Source organism: Pezoporus wallicus, unplaced genomic scaffold (assembly GCF_028554395.1).
Source record: "Pezoporus wallicus isolate ANWC-B61680 ecotype Strahan unplaced genomic scaffold, APGP_CSIRO_Pwel_v1 contig_3058, whole genome shotgun sequence".
Lineage (NCBI taxonomy): Eukaryota > Metazoa > Chordata > Aves > Psittaciformes > Psittacidae > Pezoporus > Pezoporus wallicus.
The window spans coordinates 4621960-4647448 of NW_026641153.1; positions in this window are offsets into that span (position 1 = coordinate 4621960).

A 25489-nucleotide genomic window follows, 5' to 3' on the forward strand; every position below is an offset into this window, starting at 1 on the left:
TAGTAACTTTGAAACTGCTAAATTTAAACTCCTAAACTTTTAAAATGTTGTTCAATGCAGAGCATAAAACTAGCCTACATGGTATCAATCCAAAGCTAAAACCAAAGGTATCGCAAATGCCTGGAGTAGCTTTAATGAAACAGAAAACACTGTTACAGGGAGTTATATTTGTGAAAGCCTTTGGAGGTGAGAAGCAGAGTATGTTTATAATAGCAAAACATGGACTCAATGGCTCCTTATGTGGTTGATATTATGAGTTAATTACTACAGAAATGCAGAGATGTAATTGAAATAGCAACTACAGACAGAAGAAAGAAATAAAAGTTGAACTAGGCTTATATGTCCTCAAACAGTAAAATCATAGTGTGGTTTGGGTTGGAAGGGACCTTAAAGCTCATCCAGTTCCAACCTCCTGCCACAGACAGGGACATCTTCCACTAGAGCAGGTTGCTCCAAGCCCCATCCAACCTGGCCTTGGGGATGGGGCACCCGGGGATGGGGCAGCCGCAGCTTCTCTGGGCACCCTGTGCCAGCACCTCAGCACCCTCATAGTGAAGAGCTTCTGCCTAAATCTCCCCTCTACCAGTTTAAAGCCACTCCCCCTTGTCTTGTCACTACATGCCCTTGTAAAAAGTCCCTCTCCAGCTTCCTCTTTGGTCCCTTCAGGTACTGCTATAGTAATGTCTCCCCAGAGCCTTCTCTTCTCCATGCAGAACAAGCCTAGCTCTCTCAGCCTGTCTTTGTATGAGAGTCACTCCAGCCCTCTAACCATTTCTGTAGCCTCCTCTAGAGTTCCTCCAACAGCTCCATGTCCTTAAATCATGAGGAACCACCAGATCCTAAAATACCAACAGGTGAGACTGGGCTGTACAATGTAGATAACAAAACTCTTTAGGGAAATCCAAGATTTAGGAACTGAAATCACCATTACTTGCCTTTTATTCTATGATTCTATGATTATGACAAGAAAGTATATTTCAGGTATTCTGACGGTGCTCTCTGTATATACGTATACACATCTATATCTTGCAAACTATAAGTGTGTTTGTTTTAATAACAAACACTTTAGCCATTAGTATCTAGCTAAACTAGCATGTCAATACTCTTGTTTTGAAGTTGTCCTGGTCTTCTTGACTGAATGCACCATATAGCTCCAAGCACACCTGTGCTATTATAGCCTATTTGGTGTATTTCAGCAGTTCAAAACAGGATAAGGCTGTCACTTTTATGTCACTCTTTTTTGCTCACTTGAAGCCTCAGATAACCCTTTAAACTTAATTCACAAAATGTTTGTTTTTCTGTAATCACTAAATGGATTAGGTGACATTTTGTTAACAGCTGTATTTCTTGGTGAAAAGCATATTTCAATGAAGCCCAGAATGTGCATTATAACACTATGGTTTTAAATATCTACACCCCTTAAATGTTATAGTCTCAGTAATGTATATGTCTCAGTATGTCTCAAATGTATCAATCTGTCTCAAATATGTATCAAATTTAGGTGGTTTTAGCTCTTAATGCTGTCAGAAAGGTATGTAATGATCAAAATATAAAAGAATTTATAAAATTACGTTTCACATCAGGGAAAACTTTGATTTAATATCATAAATTAGTAACTTATTCTCGTAAACCAATTATTTAACCTGAAATTGTTATCTTAAAATTTTTCTCTATAGCGCAGCACAAACCAAATATTTGCTAAGACAAAGATACGTCTTTATAACATAAATTGATCTCTCCCACAGAAAGAAATGTAAAGGAACTTTATATAACCCTATGTGTCCTAAAATTATATTCCTTTCATAAGCTTATTATTAACTTTATATCCCAGCCTTCCAGTCAAATCAACAATATATGTCTATTATAGGGCAGAACAAAACAAATCTATATTGGTGTATAGGCTTGGAGTGGGAATTGGGTGTCATGAGAATGATGGATGAGAGTATGAAAACAGAGTCCTTTGAAATGATGCAATAATGATATATGATTAACACTTTCCAACTGCAGATCTCGGAGCAGGTACCACCAAAGATCAATAGCACTGTCCCTGATTATGGAGGAGGAAATTGGGGTCCCTGGTGATCGTTTCCCGGCAGAAGCCAGGAATAAATCAAATTCAGTCACTGAAACCCAGTCAGGATTTCAGTCTCTGGAAAACACAGGTTATCACTGCACATTTCCGTAGATGTTTGGTAGGAGCAAGGATATGCTTAAAAATTAATGAATGAAATGGCTATCATTGCAAAGACTTTTTAGGGGGTCACAACAGATTACTTTTTACAACTAGTGTTACAGCAACAGCTACAGGCTTTGTTTATCTGTCCATTTGGGAATCGTTATCCACATGCATCATGAAAGGGAGAGCCTTGAGGAGATCTTGTACTCTGAATGCACAGAATGTGGCAGACAGCAAAGCAGCAGTGAGCTTACAATAACTGTTTTGAACACTAGCAACAGTGCAACCATATTCAAATCCATTTTAAGCATGATGACAGAGGTCAGGTTAGAATTTCCTCCTTTGATTATATTAATAAGGAAACTCATTGCTTGCTTCCTGATAACAATGAAATAATTTTAACAGCTTGAAATATTACCTTGGTTAAGTAGCTGTTTTCCCCACAATTGAAGAAGGTGATAATTTTAATAAACCCATCTTTATCTATGAATACCCAACTCTTTTTCATGTTGAAAATTAAAGATTTCATTCATTTCCTGCAACATAGTTGAAACAAACGTCTTCTGTCAGAAGCCAGCTTCTCCCAACTTCAATTAAACTTCAGAATGACTTTCACACATCAGAGACTGCACCAAAAAGATCAGTCAGTTCTATCTTCTCCACATCAGTTTTGTACTGCCACATATGGCCAACATTGATTTTTCAAGCACTGCAGAGAATTTCCCTACTTTTTTCAATTTTCTGGCAATTGCAACTTTAACTGACGATGAAATTATTAGGGCTTTTACTGTCATCTTAGTTTATTCAAAGTACTTAATATATTCCAATTTACTCACTGTTAAAAAATTCTGCTTAATTTTGTTTTGGCAATAACAGATCACTTCCCACATGCTCTCCATTTGTTTCCTTCTGTCTTTTTTTTCTAAAAAAAAAACAAACCATAAATAATCCTGGATTTAAAGTTTTGGGTGCAAAAGTCTTGATTAATGGAAAAATAACATTCTAAGTGGCTTTGGGATTTCAGCAATACCAAGACTTGTTTCCATCTGGAAGCGAATTTGGTTTTATGGTCAGGTTTAAATTCAAAGAGCAAGCACTCCAAAGTGGATTATACCAAAACTAAACAGTTTTCTTGCAGACTAAGGGTGTCCATGCATTATGTTGTTTGGAAACAGTTAATCACATACACAAGGCTTTTCAGACAGGTCCACTAAGAACAGAATTTATCTCTTGAGACATTTACTCTTGCCATTCTTTACTTCCCAGAGAAAAGCTATCAGTCAGTGACCTTGAAATATTTTATCATGGATGGCAGATCAAACACTTGTTCACCTTCGTTGTGCTAAAGGTAAGTCATGCAACAGTACAGGTGATGATATGTTTGCTCTTCAGTCCCCTATCTGAGAATATCCCTGAAAAAGATGATGATGATTCTCAGGGAAGAGAATAATGGCTGTAATAAGTGGCTATTGAGCAACTAACTCTACTTTTCTAAATCCAGAGCACTCTCAGGTCCAGAGGACTTATTTCAGTAAAGGACAAACACCCCTGTGTTTACTGCACTAAATTCAACTAATATGCAGTTGTTCAATTCCTGCTCTTAGAACCGATCCCTCTTGTGATTTGGGGCAAATTCTTCAGTTTGTCTTTGCTGCAACACCTATTACACAATAATAATACTTCTTCACTCTTCTTTTTATTTTAATCCCAGAGCAGCAAGAAGCCCACCACTCTCTCAGAAAGAGAATAAATGCAGAGTGCACTGCCCACACTGAGTTCCACACCGCTATATCGCACCATTTAGGATCCTAAACCTGGTTTGTCTAAAGCTAACTCACCATTTCTGTGTTGCCGCTTTCAGCCTAGCTTGCTGATGGAGATTTCAGACCTGGAGAGACACAGGCTGGCTGTCTTTGTGCTCTTATATACAGCACCCAGGAGCTGGATGCTTCTTCTTGTGTCCTTTAGGTAGTACTTTAGTAATGCAAACAGTTTGCACCCTGTAACTAGAAAGAAATAGAGCTGAGAGCTTCAGATCATCTACCATCATACACAGCAGTGTGCACCGATGAGGGGTAAAGCTGCTTGGACGGGTAGGATGGGCATCTCCTGCATGAATCACAGTTTTCCCATCAACATTCCTTAATCCCGGTGCGGGCTGCTGTCGGCAGGTGCCGGCAGTACCACGAGGTGGTACTGTTGCCTCTTGCTCTGCGGTGCGGGTGGCCGCGGAACCCATCGCACAGCCCTTCCGCCGCCACCCCTGCTACATCCAGGGGTCGCCGACAGAGCTTGCTGCTGAGCACATTGGCTGGGTTGGCTCCCTTTTCCTTCACAACCGGCTATGTTCAAAGTTTCCCTGGAAAGCCCCTATAGGAATTTTGTTTAAATAAAAAAAAAAAAAATCATTAAAAGTACAAGTCCCAAATTGCTACTGTTGAAATATTCTGCTTGGATATTTTAAAAATTAATTTAAAAATTTTTAAATTAAAATTCATCTTTAAGAGGGGAAATTTTATTCCCCATGGAAGAAACGGTCATTTTATGTGCCAGTGATTAATGTGATAGACAGAAAAATCAGACAAGGCCAAATCATTACCCATTAGACACTGCAAAAGACTTTGGTATACTTTTTAGCATATGCATGCTTGCCTATTCAAAGTTTATTAATATAAGGCCTCCTTCCACCCCAAGCATTCCTGAAGGCCAGGAAGGATGCTGTAGGGCAGCTCAAATGGTGCCAGCAAGCCAATACACACACTTATTAGGAAATGTTTTAAGTGTCCTTCTAGTAAGTGTCCTTCTAATCTGGGCTTTTTCACTCTGGTGCATTCAGGCACCAATACACAAGGTCAAGCTTTCAAACACAAGGTCAACTTTTTCTTTCTGTTGATCTGAGTACAAAAGCACAGACCCTTGGCAGTGAAATCCTGAGCTAAACTGTATTTCCTGGCAATATTAATAACAGTCCCTGAAATTTTGTTTGATGCACATTGAGAATGTATGTAAATATTAAGCTGAAACGTTCACACATGATCTTCCATTGATTTATTCCAGGGAAATGTCATTGGTGAAATGCTAATGGAATGTGACAAACTACTTAAGCCAGAAAACTCATGAGACAAATTAAGGCCACTTGACTTTTCCCAACCATTGTAATAGCTCCCGAGGCACTGACAGGGACAGAGGAAGATTTTGTGCTGCTCTTAGGACATCACAGTGTGGTCTATTGAAAATAGTTTTATGATTCCTGTCTGACCTCAGGTTTCCAACCTACTTTGCAAGATAGTATTAAAAAATAAGGCTTCTGAAAGGGGAGAAAACTCATGCACTACTGGGGAGGGACTGTAAATGTTTTGTAAATGTTGCTTATAGTCCTTCCTGTTTTCCACAGTCATTTAAAAGCAGAAGAAACAGCTTCAGTGACGGAGATGAACTTAAAGAAATAAGCATTGCAAAACCTTCCCCAATTAGTTTACCTCCACAGTCTTTCCTGTTTTTTCAGGTTGGATAACAGAACTCTTCCCATAGCTAATATTAAATACAGATGTATTTCCGAGGAATATGTATTTTCAGTAAAATTTGTTATGTTAGAGAGTCCAGCCATTGTTTGTGATTAAATAGAGAACTGGAAGAACACCCTCCATCCTCAAATACTGACATGCCTTAAACACAAGTATGCGAGCAGTGTCCACTCGCAGCCCAGAAAGCCAATCATATCCTGGACTGCATCAAAAGGAGCGTGACCAAGCAGGTCGAAGGAGGTGATCCTGCCCCTCTACTCTGGTCTCACTTGGAGTATTGTGTGCAGTTTTGGTGTCCTCAACATAAAAAGGACATGGAACTGTTGGAACAAGTTCAGAGGAGGACCACGAGGATGATCAGGGGACTGGAGCACCTCCTGTATGAAGATAGGCTGAGGAAGTTGGGGCTGTTCAGCCTGGAGAAGAGAAGGCTGCGTGGAGACCTCATAGCAGCCTTCCAGTGTCTGAAGGGGGGCTACGGGGGCTATAGGGATGCTGGGGATGGACTTTTAATTAGGCACTGTAGTGACAGGACAAGGGGTAATGGGTTAAAACTTAAACAGGGGAAATTTAGATTGGATATAAGGAGGAAATTCATTACTGTGAGGATGATGAGGCACTGGAATGGATTGCCCAAAGAAATTGTGAATGCTCCATCCCTGGGGGTGTTCAAGGCCAGGCTGGGCAGAGCCTTGAGTGACATGGTTTAGTGTGAGGTGTCCCTGCCCATGGCAGGGGGGATGGAACTAGATGATCTCAAGGTCCTTTCCAACCCTAACTATTCTATGATTCTATGATAAGAAAGAGTAAAGCATTTTCCTCACAGCATTAAATTTTGAAAGGAATGGGCTTTAGCAGGTGTGCACAAGAAGCAGAAACTGACTGAAAGATAAAAGCCAACACTATATTCATCCATACCACGTAAGGAAGAGATGGATCAGAGGCAACCAAACAAGAGCAGAGATGTCCATTTATCTCTTTCAATGAAACAGAATATAGATGAAACTTGGCATCAATCTGAAAGGACAGTTTGAAGTGAAGCTACACAAAGTTCTGAGAGAAAAAAAAAGGAAAAAACAAAAAGAGAGAAAAAATGGAACACAACCAGAAAAACCCACAGCAGAAAGAGTTCAAAATATACGTGAAAGAGGAAAACAACTTCACCTGGGATCCTGGTACTACTTGTAAAATTCATTAGTTACAAACCAAGGTAACTTGGGAGATGGAAAGTAACAATAGATTCCACCAAATCTGCATCTAGAAGCGGAAGTCATGTCGTCCAAAGACAGAAAAGAACTTTATCAGTGTCTCTGAAACATTTTGTTGCTGAAATAATGAGAAAAATATTCCAGTATCACTGACATCAAGCACAAACAATCAAAATACAAATACAGAAGAAGTATTTGTGGGTATTGAGGTGGTCCTGCGATTTATAAAGGATACTGATAGCTAGCAACACCACTGAAATGATTATTCACTCAAAAAAGAAAACCCTTCAAAAACCTGATACTGTTTAGCTTAAGAAAGAAGCAGAGGTGGGTTACTTATCTACCAATTAATGGCATTCTGCAGAGCTCTGCTCTTGACACCAACCACATTTTTTCTGCTTATCCTCCTCTGACTTCTTTAGAAACAAGATTCCTTATCAGTCCCCAGTGCATTTCCCCCAGTGTAGGGCAGATGTAATTAAAAGCCATAAGATCAAAAAGGAATTGCACCTAAATCAGTACACCGTAACCACTTCTCATGCAGAGTTTGCCTTATAAAACTGCAGAAATTTAACTAATAAATGTAACTTTATCTACATCTCTATGGCCACCTCTAGCATGTCAGAGAGAGGCAGATACTTTTCCCCATAAAATTGTTATGCACAAGGAGCTGAAGAAATTATGAAGCCAGTTTTTTCTTGAGATATATTTTTTTTCAGTGAAGTTTCAATTTCTCTCTGATTATATTATTTGTTGTTTAAGCACAGCTATTTGTCAACAGATTAGTTATGGGTCTACAGAAGTCAATAGGAATCTGTCCATTGACTTAAAGAGGATTTAAATCAGAACTGTTAGGGGCCAAATCTTAATCCCACTGAAGAGAAACCAAAACTCTGCAGATTTTAGCGAGATCAGAATTCTGCCTGAGATGTACGACGAAAAGATGAAAGGCTTAGATACTGCCACAGAGATTTAAATGTAACAGGAGAAACCATGAATCATTTGAGGTATTTCTTGTTTGTGCACAAGAAACATCACTCAATGAAACTAACTTTCAAGACCTATTGTGTATATATAAATTGAATTTATACAGAAAACCAGTGCATATACAAGGTTATATACTTACAAGTTAGTGAAAATGACACAATTCTAAAAGTCAACAAAACTTTGAGTTCATCATCAAAAAGACAAAAAAAAAAACAAACATCATTTTTATGGTATATATACTGTCACAATTTTACAGTACCTCAAAACCACGATCCTAAGAACACTGAAGATCTGAGACAAGAAAGTATTTACACTACTCAACTGCATGCAGCTAACTTTGAAGGCTGAATCACTAGGGATAACTGGTTGGCTCTGGCCTCTCAAGAGTTCCCAGGTGGAAGGAACATGGCATCTCCAAACTCTGCTTCAGAGAAGGAGCCTGAATGTCTCCAAATGCATCTCCACCATCAATGGCATCCTTTCCTTCTGCCTTCTGTTCCCCTGAACTCCCCAGATGTGAGCACAGCCTTCCCTCCTCATCAGGATTTGATTTTTATTGTACCTAGTTGGATCCTGCTACTCTTATCCCTGCCTGAGGGGATATGAAAGAGATTTATCCACAAGGATACCATAATGAGAAATCCAGAAGTGTTATTTCACCCATGGTTTCACAGAAGACAATTTTGAATTTTACCAAATGATGAGTGTGAAAATGTGATTTTCACACATTTTAGCCCACTGTGAGTAGGCTTTTCTGAAAAAAAAACAGCAAAGGAAAAGCAGAGGGCTGATTTAGGTTGCAGTAAGCCTGTCATGTCACTTCTGACCTGTCCTCCAAGCAAACAATGCTTCTCTTAAGCCTCACCAGCACATGTCTCATCCTCAGAGCTGAGGCTGCAGCACAGCCTTTTTTAGACCAGGTGAGTGCAAAAGGCACCATTTCAGGCACTTATCCCTGCTGTCAATCAGGCTGAGATTCAGGCAATTAACTTTGTGTTAAGCAGATAATGAAAATGTGGCCATTCAGAGCAACCAGCAAGGAAACAAATATACTAATATTTTCCTATTCTGTATCACTTCTGAACAATGTGCTTACCTTAGGCCAGTATTAGCAATACCCAAGTGGAAGAATCATGGAATCACAGGATGGCTGAAGTTCGAAGGACACTGGAGGTAACCTGGTTCAATCCCCTTCTCAACCATGGCCAACTGCCCAGGACCATGTCCACACAGTTTTTTAATATCTCTAACCTCTATGGGCAACCAGCCTCTGCTTGGCCACCCTCACAGTGACTGATCCTGTAACTGGGCACTACTGAAAAGATCCTCTTTGCACCATCCCTTCAGGTATTTATACACATTAATATGAACCCTCCTGACCCTTCTCTTCTCCTGGCTGAACAACCCAATTTCTCTTAGCCTTTCCTCATAGGAGACATGCTCTAATCTCTATCAGCTTTTGTAGCCCTTTGTTGGACTCTCTCCAGTATGTCCATCTCTCTCTCATACTGGGGAGCCCAGAACTGCACACAGTACTCCAGGTGTGGCTTCACCAGTGCTGAGTAGAGGGCAAGGATAACCTCCCTTAACTTCCTGGCAATACCTTGCTCATGCAGCCCAGGATACCATTTACCTTCTTTGCAGCAAAGGCGCCGTGCTGGATTGTGTTCAACTTGGTGTTCACCAGAACCCCCAGGTCCTCTTCTGCAAAGCTGTCTTCTAACTGGGTGTCCCACTGCAAGCATTGGTGAATAGGGTTAGTCCTCCCTGGGTGCAAGACTTTGCACTTCCCCTTGTTGAACACATGTTGTCCCATTTCTCCAGCCTGTTGAGATCCCTCTGGATGGCAGCATGACCCTCTGGCATATTAGCCAGTGCTCCCAGTTTGGTGTCATCAGCAAACTTGCCAAGGGTAAGCTCTGCTCTATCATCTGGATGTTAAACAGGGCTGGACCCAGTATTGATCCCTGGGGAACTCTGCAAGTCACTGGTCTCCAGCTAGACTCTGTACCACTGAACATCACTCTCTGGGCCTGGCCATTCAGCTATCTTACTGTTTGCTCATCCATTCCGTACATGAACGCAAAGCTGTACATCAACAGCTTCTCTATGAGGATCTTATGGAAGATGCATCAAAAGCCTTACTAAAGGCCAGGTAGAAAATAGGCACTGCTCTCCCCTCATCTAACAGGCCAGTCACTTTGTCACAGGAGTTTATCAAGTTGGTCAAGCATTACTTCCACTTGGTGAAGCCATACTTCACTCCTGATGATTTCCTCATCCTTACTGTACCTGGAAATGGTTTCCAGGATTAACTGCTTCATCATTTCCCCAGGACTCAAGGTGAGGCTGACTGGCCTGTTATACCCTGGGCTTTCCTTCTGCCCTTCTTGAGCACAGGAGTGACATTTATTTTCCTTTGGTCTTCAGGCACTTCTCCCAGTTGCTGTGATTGACCAAAGATTATCAAGAGTGTCTTCGCAGTTGCATCAGCTGGCTCCTCAGCAGTTGTGGGCACATACTGTCAGGGCCTGTGGACTTATGTACATTGTTTTGTTAAGCATTCCTTGACCTGATCCTCTTTCACCAAGGGTACATATTCCTTGCTCCAGCCTTTCCCTCTGGTTTCTGGGACCTGGAGTTCTTAAAGACAGGTCCTGCTAATCAAGACAGAGGCAAAGGCAACATTCAGTAACTCAGCCTTTTTCATGTCCTGTGTAACCAGGTACCCACATCTCCTTTTCAATGACCCCACATTTTTCCTAGCCTTTAAAAGCCTGGCCTTTAGTTTTCCTAACTTCATTCTTGTTTCTACCCTCAGTATGTTTCAGTTTTGTATCTGAGATTTGACAACAAGCAAATCCCATTTCCAGACATTGTTTACATACTTCACATAGTTGAATTGCACCCATTTACACCACAACTAAGTTTAGGATTTTGTATGTTTGAAATGCCACTACCACCAATAAAATACTAAGCAATGTGGAAAAATATCAGGTATGAGCACAAACATCTGAAAAGCACAGGTAACGTAGTGGCTGCCTTCACCATAGATGCTAAAAACTCAATTCCTTTTGTGTTTCACTTGTGTGTTCCTAAAGCAGGTGGTGTACAACATGTATTAATTTATTGTTTATTGTTTATTTGGGTTTATTTTATTTTATTTCAGTACCTTTTGCACTATGCACCCTAAAGCTCACCATTCAATTGCCAGCATCCACGTCCATGTGTTTGTTAAATGTGACTACTGTTATCCAAGGACAAAGCAATATAATTACTTGGAGTCCTTAGGAACAGCTTAGATTGTTTATAAGATATTTTTTCCATATCAAGACAAAAAAAAAAAGGAATAACATTACATACAGTTAGGACAGATTTGTGTATAGAAATATGAAAAAAGGGAGCACTTGCTAACAAAATGATCACCATTAATAAGAAACAATTGGTAGACAAGAAAAAACAGTGATATGGGAAAAAAATGTTATTGCTGCAGATGCATGCCCAGTAGAATGAAGCAACAAAACCCCAAACCCAGAAAATGCCCAGCAGCACTATTTTGCATTACACAGATTCTGTCTGTGCTAATATGTGTGAAATGATGTCTGTGACTGAAAACCTATTATAGAGCAAAACAAAGTTTCTACCAGATAAGGAAAGCTTAGAACTTAATGTAATTCTTAAATATGATTCACCCATTCCCTTTTTCCTCTCATCAGGTGCATGATGTGGTTTCCTGTTGTCTATTGACCACTACTAAAAGCACATGACATCATGCATGTGCACAGGTTTAGCTGTTACATGTCAGGGTGCATCAAGACAGGCACAAGTAGTCAGATACAAATGGCATCCTTCATGCAGAGCCTTGAGACGGATGATTCAAGGACCTTCTGCAGGACCTGAATTCATGCATATTTAAGGCAATCATATTTTCCTTATCTCACATGTAGACATGAATTCCTCCAGTCTCAAACCAACCCACGCAGAAATACTGACTGTCAGAAGATAACTTGAAATCTGCATTTGCAAGACAAAAGTTATTTCTCCATCTCCAGGAAACCATCACTTGTGTTGCATAACACCATTTTTTATATTTATTTGCTCCTTTTTTTCTCTAAGCACTGTAGTTCGTGCTATTTTGTTATTTGAAAGAGAAGAGAAAATTTCTTACAGATTTTAAGTTTCTTATAACTTTCCAAGTCTATGCCAGAAAGAAAACAATTAGAGCCTTCTGTAAAAGGGAAGAGGTTTTAGCAATAAATCATTGAGATTAGAAAGCTAAGGGAAAAGACCTTTACCGCTTATTTACATTTCCCTAAAAATCAATCTTTAAATTCGAATGAATCTTTGTCATTATAAAGGCTGGGCAGATGCAGCACATCAAAGACGATACATTTATACTCCCCTCTGAATTGTGCTCTTTTGAGTGTCTTCCACTGCAAACAGTGTCTGCATCAGAAATGGATAGAACTCAGCAGTTATTCACTAACAATTTTTAGTGATTACCCTTCTGACAATTCTGCTATCTATGGAACAATGCTGGTTTATAACAGATGGCAGTGTCTGCCCTAGGTCCGACTTTTAAGTTCATGCTGGCATCGCCTTATGTTTACTCCTGATCTATTTATCACAGAGCATAAATGCATGCTCATCTATCTGCTGGGAGCCAGTAATATATGAGAAGTTGAATTCAGCCTGTGCTTTTCTAATGCATACATGATACAGCTTAATGGACAAATGGTTCCCAGAATTCAGACCCTTTGGCTGGCTTAAAAAAAAAGATGCCAGCATCTTGGACTGTATTCTTGTTTCTTGCTTATTTTGTCTGTGGTCTCTTTGTGAGGAAAGCACCAGTGTGTTTCACATCTGTAAAAGCACAGAAGATTCTCCTGGTTTCAACTATTTATAATTCTTTTAAAGTCTGCTGGTTTTCAAGAAACTTAATTATACCCAGTAAATAATAAAGGTTTAAGGAAGCAATAAAGCTGTACATGTGTTTGATGAACAATTAATGATTCCCTGCAGAACACATGTAACATCATGAAAGGAGGTCAAACCAGAGTGGCCAAACAGAAGACAAACTAAAAGTCAATTCTTAGAATTGGCCTACAAGAAGTGGTGCATGGAAAGGACAGAGTGGAGGGAGTTGTATTATGGTCCTGTGCTCTCCCTGCACAGGAGTGGTTGATCACTGCTACTGTCATTTAAGCAAAACCTAAAAAAGATACAGGTAAACCTAAACATTTCAGAATTAGGAATGAACACTGAAAATGGGCATAAATCTATATTCTACTGAGAGAAATAGGGGAAGAAAAGGAAAACAGTAATGCTTTAGAACTGACAGCAAGGAGAATATATGAGGAAAGGACACCTATATTTAAATATCCTGTTCTCTTTCCATTAATTATGATCATGTTCATCTCCAGATGTGTGTAGTTTTTGTATGCTCTGCTGAGTGACTGAAATCAGAACATGCGCTGAAATCTTCCACTCAAAGATGCTCATACTGACATACAGAAAAGACAAAGCTAACAAGTTGAGAGAGTGTGAAGAACACGTCAGATGTGTGAATTTCTCATCTTTCACTTGGCTTTTATTAAAAAAAAAAATAGCTACATTGTCAGGGACAATAAAAGCAGGAGAAGGCCTTGGAAAACAAGCCACACACTGGGTCGATAAAACTTTCATAAAGCGTTAGCTTTGTGACTGTTAGGAACTTAGAAATTGCCCTGCTGGCCCAGGTGAATATTTTTTTCTCAGCCAATAGCACATCTCAGGTGTTCCAAAGACAGATAAAAGAAAGCCCATGAGGCTAACATTTTCTGTCAGTTGCTGGCTTATAGCCATCCCATGTAATTTCATTTTCACTACCTATATGGGATCCAGACCTTGTTTGAACCCTGATATTTTTGCAATTATTTTCATGGGCCTTCTGTTCACTATGAGAAGACTATAAACATGTTTTGAAAATTTAGATTTCCTCTGTCTATAATTTTAGGTCTCCTGCTTCTTGAATAGCAGTAGAAAATAACAGGCAAAAACTGAAAATGAGATAAACTGCATTTAAAGAGGCAAAATAGGATTTGGTACACCCAGCACTCGTTACGATATTCTTAATGGACTTTAGTAGGTATTTAAATACCTCTGTGACTTAATATTCAAGCATCCACATGTTCATTTAGTTATCTTCAGCTGTCTGTTTACCCCCTGATTCTGATACAATAATTACTTAAAGATTCTCTTGGTTTCTTTCATATATCTTCCATATTTTTATTATTTTTTATTCTCTGCCTTTTGCAGAGTAGGGGAAAGGATTCCCTGATTAAGAATTCCCTAACTTAATATTTGTCTCTGGAGTGAACAATATCACAAACTTAAGGAAAAGAAAGTATTAACAGTGCAAATGTAGTGAGGTCTTACCTGAGTGAAACCCACTGGTAAAGTCTGCAAAACATAATAGTGGCATCTTATCTGTTGTGGATCTAATGTATTGTAGAAAGCTGCTCCTTGTCATCTCTTCAAATGCCCCATTTTATGAGCTATGGAGAAACAGACAATCATTCAGCTCTCCCTATGTAGCTGGTCCATCCCATTCATGGCTTCATAAGTCACTCTCATATTACATCCCTCTTTCCAGAATAGAATAGTTGATGCCTTCAACTTTTTCTCATTATAATTACTTATTTCTGGACCTTCCAGCAAGGTACACCTGGACTCAGCATCCTGAACAACAGCTTTTCATAGTTTCCATTTTTGGGAGCTTGCATTGTGTATGTTTTACAGATGATCTGTGTCCCACAGAACTATGCCTTGTTTGCTAGAGCTGTCAGAATTCTGGAAAAGTAAATTCTTAGCTGGAGTCATCCATCAAACATGTTTTCAATCTGTTTAAGCTTGTAGATGTTTGTGGCACTTAGGAGGTCTGTCTGCTTTCATTTCCTCATGAAATAATTTTTTTTCTGTTTGTGCTTTAGTCTTTATGAGTCTTAGTAATCACATCTAATAATAATATATTGCTTTGATTCATATTAAATAACATGAAAGGGTTTTGTTGTTGTTGATCTTTTTGATATTTTTTTTCTGAAATAGTTTGAACAGAAGAAATATCTGCCAAAGCCAAGGTAGTGAAGCATGTTTGAGGTAGAATCATTCAGATATTGAATCAAGAGGATTTATCTCACTCTGTGACATAAAATATCTGCAACTGAAGAACACAGTCATTTAAAAAGTCTTGTTAGGATAAGCATACCATCAAGTCAGGTGTGAGGAGCAGCAAGAATAGGGCTGCTTTAAGAGGAAGATGAACCAGGCACTGTGGGTTCCCACCACATGGGCAACCTCACTGAGAGGGAACAGTCCTGCAGCACGTAGTGATAGACAGGCAGGGATAGGACAAGCGGGAATGGCTTTAAACTGAAAAAGGGGAGATTTAGATTAAATATTAGGAAGAAGTTCTTCACTATGAGGGTGTTGAGGTGCTGGCACAGGTTGCCCAGAGAAGCTGTGGCTGCCTTGAACACCTGGCAGTGTTCAAGGCCAGGCTGGATGGGGTTTGGAGCAACTTGGTCTAGCGAAAGGTCTCCATGCCTGTGGCACGTGGCTGGAGCTGGATGAGCTTTAAGGACCCTTCCAACCCAAACCATTCTGATTCTACAATCTGAGAGGAGTCGAGCTGTTGAGAGCAACAGGTCTAAGACAGTACAGTGAGCATCAGAAAAACTTGAAGCAATGAGTCAAGTCTGCAGGTTATCCAGCCAACAAGCCAAGGACCAGGCACAAGGATATGTGCAACATGGCTCAGGCAAGGGCTGAGGACACAGATTGCAGCTTGCTCCTGGGCTATGGGCAGAAGGTGTGTAGGTCCTAGATAAAGCAGCTCAGGACAACTAATGTCTTCTCAAGCACTTGGGCCTGGAGATGTTTCCCACACACTCAGTGGGGATGTTTCAGCTCACAGTAATGTAGCTCAACATCCAAGAGTGAAAACTTGGGACAAACACCCATATTTGTCTTTTGCTAAAAATTAAATATCCTTCTCAACTGCAATTACCATCTGAAGTACTCCTAACAGGATGTCTGTCTGCAGTAGAAAATCTGCATTTTACATGCCAGGAAGGTTCAGCTAGACTCAGACTCTCTAAAAGAGCACAGGGTGGATATAATGACTGTAATAAAGACAGTCACTGCCCTTTGGGGCTGACTGCCATTATGCTTAGACACAGCTACAGAGACAAAGAAATGAACTTCCTGCCTAAAGTGATAAGCAAATCACAGATTACTTTATTAATTCTTCGCATTTTATTTTGGTTGGTTCAAGCTTAAGTTTAAAAGAAAAGTCTATGCCATGAAAATAAAGATGTTTTAAAGGTCATTAAATACATAAGAATATACATCTCTGATTAGGGATTGGCCTTGGTGGAATTTACCTTTCACTGTCTAAAAGTGAGTCTTTTTTTAATGCAAATGTATATTTCTTGTTTGGGGGATAATCCTAATGAAATCACTAATACAGAGAACAAGAACAAATATTTTGACTATTGTAAATTTCGAATCACACTACACTCACATCTGTGCTTCTGCTATTTGGAAAGGCCTCACAGGTATAGTAGCCCCAGACAAGACACTGGAACAAATGTTACCACAAAATCCTGTGCATTTTAAGCATGAACACTCATGAATTGAACCAGACCCTTGAGGGAGGTTCTTTTCTGCCTGATGTCCCAGAACAGATGGGATAATGGGAGGAGTAGAAAGTTAAGTCTGCACATAACTGAAGGGAGAAAATATGACATGATTTCTGACTGAGAAGCTGGGTTACCCCCAAATCAGTCCTTCAGTAAAGTAATACGAAAGGGAAGCTGTTCAGTTCTTTAGCATACCCTGAAAGCTCCCATTTAGCTGTTTTCCCAAACAGAAAAAAATGAGACAGAAATATTTATGTGTGGAGTCCCTTTAGGAATGATTTCTCCAGGCAGCAAGCCCATATCTCCCAGTAAGAAATCAGGCAGCAAGCCCATATCTTGTAACTTCCAGATTGGGCTCCTTTGTAGATTTGTGGTTCAATGCATCTTCTTCAGGTTGTGCTCTTTCATTTAAAGGTTATTTTATGTCAGACTTGCAAGGGATTTTAAGTAAGATATTGTCAAGGCCAAGGTGATAAATCAGATTTTACAACTTAAGGCACAAAAGCCATGGTTGCTCACTACCAATCTCTTGTTTCTATGGATAATGATAATTCTTGGTGTCAACTGGTGTCATGGTTTAACCCCGGCCAGCAACTAAGTACCATAAAACTGCCCATTCACTCCCCTTCCCTGGTGACATGAGGAGGAGAATCAGAAAAAGGCAAATAGCACTCACAAACAGGAATGCATAAAAGCTTCTTTAGCTCAGCTTTTCCATGTCTTCATCTCTGAGAGTGTCTCCTTCTTAGGGTGGAATTCCTGTGGGTAGTTCATCCAAGTACAGCTTTTATAGTGAACTGAACCATTGGTTTAAACCACTTGGGTGCTATGTCATTTATTTTAAGATAGGTTTAAAACAGACTGAAGTGCTATAAACCTAATTAAGAAAAAACAAATTGTTCTTTATTGCAAACTTGCCTTAAAATGTATAATGAGCTAAAGGCAAGTTCCCAAACAGTATTTACTATTTGTTATATGTTTTCAGTGAAGCTTAAGCAGAAATTAGGTTATTAAAGTATGTGTTGTTAAATTGCCTCATATGATCGAGAAAACCAGAGTTTGATGATAAAATGGAAAAATAAAGCATCTTTCTTAGGCACCAAGGTCTCTAGATTTATGAGCAAATCTTGAAGAAAATGGGCCTTGGAGGCACCACAAGTAGTTGTCTAGTCACAACTTTGTTAAAAAAGCAAAACAAATAGAACCAAAACCACACGATCCTGCACAATATTGTCGCAATGCTTTTCACCCAGAAACACATAAAACTAAGTCTTCTCAAGGCTTCCATTTTTCTAACCATGAAAAATATTTAGGTATAAAGACAATTGTTACCTCTCCCTAGAAAACCTGGTTCTGCTATGTTCATAAGACTGTCACAGCTACCATAGCACATCTTCTAGAACATTTTTAGCAATTCTGTTCTTAAATACACTTTAGAAACAAACCTGTCATAAGCTCCACATCTAATCATAAGTGATCATCACAATTAATACTATGCAATTAATAGTTATGCAGTTGTTTCTGGTCCCAAATGGAAGTACAGTATTTTTAAGTAGACCAAATGTTATTAGCTTGCATTTGATACTGGGGTGGGGGGAAATATCAAAAACCTTACCGAACTAAGCATCTGACATCATTGGGAGTGAGACTCAGATTAAGCCACACACATTTAAGTATCTCTCCATAGCTGTCCGAATGTGATTTAAGTGCTTAGGAAGTGACTGTAGTTAAAGATCGCTTAGTATGATCAGTGGAGCCTGTAAAGAAATGCAACAGACCAAATACATCTAGTTTAGAGAAAGTTTAGAAGTTCTCTTAATTTTTTTTGTTTCTTTCCCTTTTTTAACTAAGACCTTTAAATCAGCCACCCACTAAAGGTGTCCTGTGCAAACTGAGACTCCTCATGGCATCCAAAACTTCTTCACAGGTTTTGCAAATGTTACATGTATTTATGGAAGATCTCACCTTTCTGGAGCAGGAGCTGCAGGGCATATCCTAGGACACCTCAAATGTCACAATATACCTATATTTTCTATTCAAGACAGCATGTCAATATCATAGAGGACCAGATGCAACTAATATCTATGTTCCTATTTTTTTTTTTCTGGACTCCTAAATTACTATGCAAGCATTCAGTCAGGAATTAGGATTTTAAGAAATTGGCTGCAGCTGGGAGCGAGAGTGCATACAGCTCTACAAAACAAGGTTTTTGAAAGAAGAAAGTGCATTTTCCAAATATTCCAAACAATATGTTATAAATATTGTCACTGCAATAAACCTAGGACCCCTCAGTACCATTAAGATTATATAGAGTAATGACAAACATAAGTAAGAAGTTTTGTCATATAGAACCTAGAACTCTATTTTGCCTTATTGCAATTGATTGCACATATCTAAAGTTTCCTGAGGTCATTGATAAGACTAAGGGTTCTGCCATCTCACATCTTGTTTTAAAATTTGAATATTGATAAATCATTCTAATCTGGATTTTTTTAAAAGACTTCAACAGAAAATTAAAATATGCAGGATAAAGTCATTTTGCTACAGAGACAAAATAAAACGTGCAACATTTATTTAGTCTTATTTGAAAATTTTCCCAAAACAGTGAATAGAAGAATGTTTTGCTAAATCAGGTAAACAGGAAATTAATACAGGAACTTCCCAAGCAAAATGGACAGAAGAACGCAATTCTCAGAATCACTGTTCTAAGGAGATTCATTTGTGAAAGACCTGAAGCTATGTGTTTCCCCTTGGGCACATTGGAAAGGTTTGTGACCTCGGACTTAGATTTTATCATCTGCTGGCCAAGATTTAAATTCACACAAATAGTTGAGATATCACTGTAATCTAATGTCTATTACAGTTGGCTGGAGATTTGATTTTTATATGTAATAGCTTACCTCTGATGCACTGTGCTTATAAAGTGAATTTGTTAGCAGTGTGCTTTGTGCTTTTGCACAGAAATAGGGGAATATATTTGAGTTTTTAAAAACCCTTGCTCACAAAAAAAAATGGTTTTATACTTGGTTTTGTTCTAACAACTTACCCCCTGTTCTCTAGTAGTCACTGAAATTAGAGCTTGTAAAATTGTGGTTATTCTAGGCACAACAGGGGTATAAACCAAACCAATTATTTTTTCCTGCCAAATGTATGTTATTTCCACAAATTTCAATTAAAGCAATCAGAAGTGCTGTTAAGGGGTTCCCATCAAAGATGATAATTGAGGCAGATGATTCTCCAGCACCTAGGAGTAACATTCTTTTGTGCTTGATATAATGCATTATTGTCCTATGAGAAAAGTAACATATGCATGTATTTTGCTGCAACCTAGGTGGGACAGTGAGATAATTTCTCCAGTGATGGTGCAATTCAAGCTCATATCATTTTATCTACCAAATCCATACCAGAACTCTTGCACTTAGTCCATGCAGAGCTCACAATCTACAGTTGTTTAACTGTTTTAATTAAGCAATAACATAACAACAAAGAACCTGATGACTGGGAACGGGTACAGGTCAGGACACCTCATCTGAGAATGGTTTGCTCTGGGCCAGCAATTTTGATCTTTAAGTAGTGTAGATTTCTGTAAAATTCCAGTTTCTCTGGACTTTGAATGATGTTTTTTTAATGCATGCAAAATTTAACACAAAAAAAAATTTAAAAATTTAACTAAATTTTTAACTATTTATTTAACAGCAAGTTATCTCTTGCTGCCAGAGCTGAATCAGTAACTGCAAAATGAAGGGAAGTTCCAATCTGGCATTGGGTTCATATGTAACTATGGTGGTTCACACTGTGATCCCAAGTAATGCTTATGATGCCTGCTACTTTCTGGCTGCGGAAATCAAGCAGTTTGCCGAAATTCACTATGTTTGGAGACACCCATCTATACTTACCAAGTATCAGTACTGACATCTGTGAGAACACTTATTTCCACCTATTAGTTGTGTATTGACAGGAAGATGAAGGAGATAGAAGCAATCTTTTTATTTGAAAGGAAATTCAGTAAACATTTATTTTAGCAGGAATTACATTATATTTATGCATGGTTTTAGTGGATTTTAAATGTGAGGATAATAAATCAAGGACTTTTTTGAGAGTACTGTGGCAAGACCAACAACAATGAAACAACTCCTCATAAATGAACTCACCTGTCAATGGGCCAGATTATGAGCTCAATTACATTGATATGACTCTGTAATAGCTCCACAAAAAGCAATTAATCTTCCTGTTATTCTCACCATTTTAATTGCAAATAAAATCTGTCATGCCCAAGCATCTGAATTTGATGACCTCCAAGGTCTTGCAAAGACCTTGAAATCATCAGTGCAACTCTAAGCTGCTTATCCATATTGGTATCAGTGACCCTAAGCCAATTAGAAATAACTAGGAAATTCTCAGAACAAAGGTGAAGACATGAGAATAACAAGAGGTGCTTTTTCTATTCTCCTAAATAAATGCAACAGTATAGACATATACCAGCAGATAATAACCTTTTAGAGTTAGGGAAGTTTTTTTTTATGGAAGTCATTGCATAGCAGATAGCTTAACATGTTCACTGAGGAAAGTCCCTGAGGAACATTGGATATCCAGCTGGAAAAAACAACGGAGGAGTACTTAAGAACACCATCATTAGGCAACTTGGTAAAGATTGTGTCAGAATATTAGAATAGGATGCTAAAAGCATGGAAAGTAGCTGAAAGCTGCTGTAGGAAAATGAGAAGTGCCCAATGAGCAGTAGTTCAGGTATCTATGCAGGAATGTCTAGAGAACAGGAGTAGACTGGAAAAATTCAAAATCTTGGAACACCAGCAAAATTGTGTATTATAATTTAAGAGACACATTAGAATAAGTCATAGAACTGGAATGTTTATGCAAAAGAAATTAATATCTGAGGAAAATTTAAGATGTATTCTTTCTGTATATTAAATAAGTTTATATTTATATTTGCTTTCATTCATGAAGAAGTGAAAGTAAAAGGTAAAAAAAAGTATTTCTGAATAAATGTAAGAGGAGAAAATCAGAGGTATAATATCTGCTGCACACTACCTAGTGAGAGGGAAATATTGAACTGTTTTAAACAATTACAAAAAAGGCTTGTGTGCTGCTAATGAAGAACCTAAATTAGCTCGACTTTTTGAAAAGCAATATGGTAGAACACAGAAATATGTCATAAAAATGTATTGAGACAAACCTTTTCTTTAGAAGACAAAAGAAGATGTTGAAGAATTATTCTAGATTTTTTTCAGTCAGGTACAGAGGAGCTGCTTAGGTATTTGGTTTTAAAGGATGAGGTAAAGTCAGTATAAGCTGAATAAAAAATATCCTCACACCACGGTTGTAAGTATACAATCTGCAGTCTGTGTATAAGCCTTGATACAGTGTGGCAGGAGTCTTGTGTAGATCTCCAATTCTTTGATGGTCTACAGACACTGGTATATTGTCTATGTGCCTATCTCCAGTGTTACCAATTTCTCAAATGTAACAGTTACCCTGCTAAAATAGTTAACTTTCATCACCTTCTGGCCTGCACAGCTTTGCCTTAGACAGCATGCTACATCCTTGGAAAAAACATCCTTGCATGTGAAAAAACATCCTTGCATCCTTGCATGTGAGACCTACACACATCAGTCACTTCATTCGACATCCCAAGTGGCCTCACATCCCAGGATAATCACCCAGCTAAGACAGATTCACCACAGTGGCATGTAGAAAGCTGACACAGGTTCTCAGCACACATGCATAAGATTAAAGAAGTAAAGACTGTTTAAAAATATGCTTTCTTTGCAACATCATCATTTTCTTAAATAGGTACTACGTATTTTGAGACAGAACACAACTGGAGAAGCATCATATAAGTGTTGAACTCCTAGTTGACAACTATCCACAGAGTATTTATTCCCAACTAATTTTAGTAATGTTTTTCACTCTGCCATTGCTTTGAACTTACCTTTTCACACACTGATTAGCTCAGTAATATTATCAGTTTCTTTTCTAATCTGTCAAACACTGATGAATTCAAGCAGGGCTAGGAGGGAGGTCAAAACCAACCTACAAGGCAGCATTAATATTCAAAATTGTCTTGAGAAACTGGGGAAATAAGATGAAATATAACAAGGTAAAATTCAATAATGAGAAGTAAAAGGCACTGCACCCCAGAAGAAAGAAGTATAATTTTGAGCACTATAGTGAGAGATATACATAGCCCCAAAAGTTTAAAGGAGAAACAATAAGAGAAGAACGTTTCTAAAACTTGACTTACAGGGAAAGGTTAAAAAAATTGATTCATTTTCTCTGCAGAAGGGAAGACAAAGACGAAGACAGGATGGCTATCTTCAATATGTAAAATGGTGTTATAAAAAGGTGATTATTAATTGCTTGCTGCAGCCACAGGGGATAAGAGAAAAAGAAATTAGTTTAACTTGAAAAAACTTAATAAGAAACACTTTCAGATTATAAGCAAAGAAACCTCTGGAACAGGTTATCCAAGGAAGTTGTAAAATCCACCCCACTGGAAACTTTAAAGAAAATGTTTTCAGAAAAGCATCTGACAAAAATAGTTAAGATAAACCCATCTTGACTCATACCTAGGGGACAAATTAAAACACATTTCCTTGAGATCCTGTCAAGATTTATAGTTCCATGTGTTTTTGATATTTGAACATGGAAGCAATGGTATTTGAAAATAACTAGAAAAGTCATAGGAGTGGTAAGGGTGAGAAAACTGTTGAAACTTGAAAAAGAAGCTTGAAAGTATGCTTCCTACATAACTGTATTTTTGAAATCTTTGTCGAGAACAGCATTCTCATAAGTTCAGTCTGGTCTCCATAAACTTCTCATTTTCAAAGAGAAAATGAGGTCTGAGTCCTTCTTTTCTGGCAGGAGCTGCGTGAAACTCCTGCTCACAGACCCTTTATTACTCTGGATAGTCAAGGAGGAGAAAATCAGTCCTTAAGGTTTGATTATGTGATTTGAAACACTTGTGCATAAAACAGTAATCTTTATAATAACATCATTAGTGACATTTTGATACTCAGTCTTGGCACCAGTCAGATGTTAGAATATCATATAAGGAGAATGCAATGACATTGGTAGCTGAACAGGGGGAATAGGATGAGCTGTAACTAAGCAAAATGCAAGGTTACACACGTAGGCTTACACAAAAAGCTGATTTCAACTGTGTGTTTATAAGCTGGAAATAACAGTGTGGGTGAAAGTAATCAGTGGACCAGCTGGAAACAGGTTGCCTATGGGCCACCAGTGTGGTGCATCCTTTAGTATAACAGATGTCATTCTGAGACATCTCAGATGAGGTAATCCCAGACTTCCTAGTGTTCAGTGAGAATGTAGTGCACAATTCTGGGGGAAAAAAGGATTATTTAAACTAAAATATTATTTTAGCACAGGAGCTATTATGTATAATCTGACATATTTAAATAGGAAATTAGAAGAAATATGATTACAGTTTTGATGAATTTCTCAACATTAGTACAAAGGGTTGGCAGAATCACTAGCTTTAAGATGGGGAAGATTATGGTTTGCCAGTGATGCAAGCAAGTGGATATGATGGTAACACCTTTTTTCCGTCTTCCTGATGAAATTATTCAAGTTGGAGGCAACATAGTAAAGGTGATGTCAGAGAGCATCTGTGGATTCCCCATGCTATCACAGAAATCTTAAAACGAAATTTTCTGACTTTCTATTAGCGACCAGATGAATCTAAACAAAATAATAGTTTCTACTAGGCATCTTTCTGAAACAAAGCACTGTCTTTTCCCTCTTTTTAAAATACAAATCTTACAACCCTACCTCCAAACATCAACTCCTCACAACTCCCACCATGGAGCCCTTCAATTGGAATTCACCTTCCTTTGCTTACAGAATAATTCTTTTGTGCCTCTGAAATCCACTAAGAAGTAATTAGTAAAGATGTTCACGAAAGAAATACGACTTTGGCATGAAGGTATCATACGTGCCAATTAGCTTAAGGTCAAACAAATGTAACCGAAATTTTTAGTTGCTCTTGTGTTTTAATGTGACTGTTGCAGTAACAGGAAGACAAAGTAAGATTTGCAAAGCTTTCTCTTTTATTATGCTCATTCTCTGCTCTCATGTAATTATATCTGAGTTAATCTTTAAGTTAATTATAAGTCAGGCCATGAAGAAACTTAAAATGGAAACACTAGCATTTCATTATGGTGAAATATATATTTCCCTCTTTTTGAGAGGGAAAGAAAATGTGTATTTTATTCCCTCTTAACCTTATTTTTTGAACAGTTACTGATCTCTTACTGAATATGAAAAAGCTGAAAAAAATTGTTTTTGATATTACTATCAATATTTGTGCTTCTAGAATGCAAAAATATTGAGTATATATTCCCAAACAAACAATTTTAATGGCTGAGCACATTACCTTGAATAAGAATTATATGCCTGTGTTGCCAGTCCACTATTTGAAGTGGTTAAGGTAAAAAATAGTCCCTTCTTTCAGCAGCAATATTGATACTGTACAGCAAGATACATGGAAATTATTTCATATATAATAGCCTTTCTTCCATAGTCTGCATGCTTTAAGAAAGTCCTTTCTTCTTTTCAGTGCTAGTGAAAATGCAGTATTACTTTATAACTTTGACTAAACTCATGAATGAATTTTACATTCACAAGTTTAGTCCCCACTAACACAGTACCTTTCTAATAACACTATTTTATTATAACAGAAGCTGCTGAAAGTATTTTTCATCTGATTCAACTTATTAGTCATAGACCAAATTCTGCAGTATCTTCAAAAAACTTCAGTATTTGTTTTAAACACAAATTCAGACACTTGCACTCATTAAGAAAAAGAAATTAAATAGAATTTCAATTCTTTTAAAATATTGGGGTTTTCATCTTCTATAGATGGCTAATTTATCA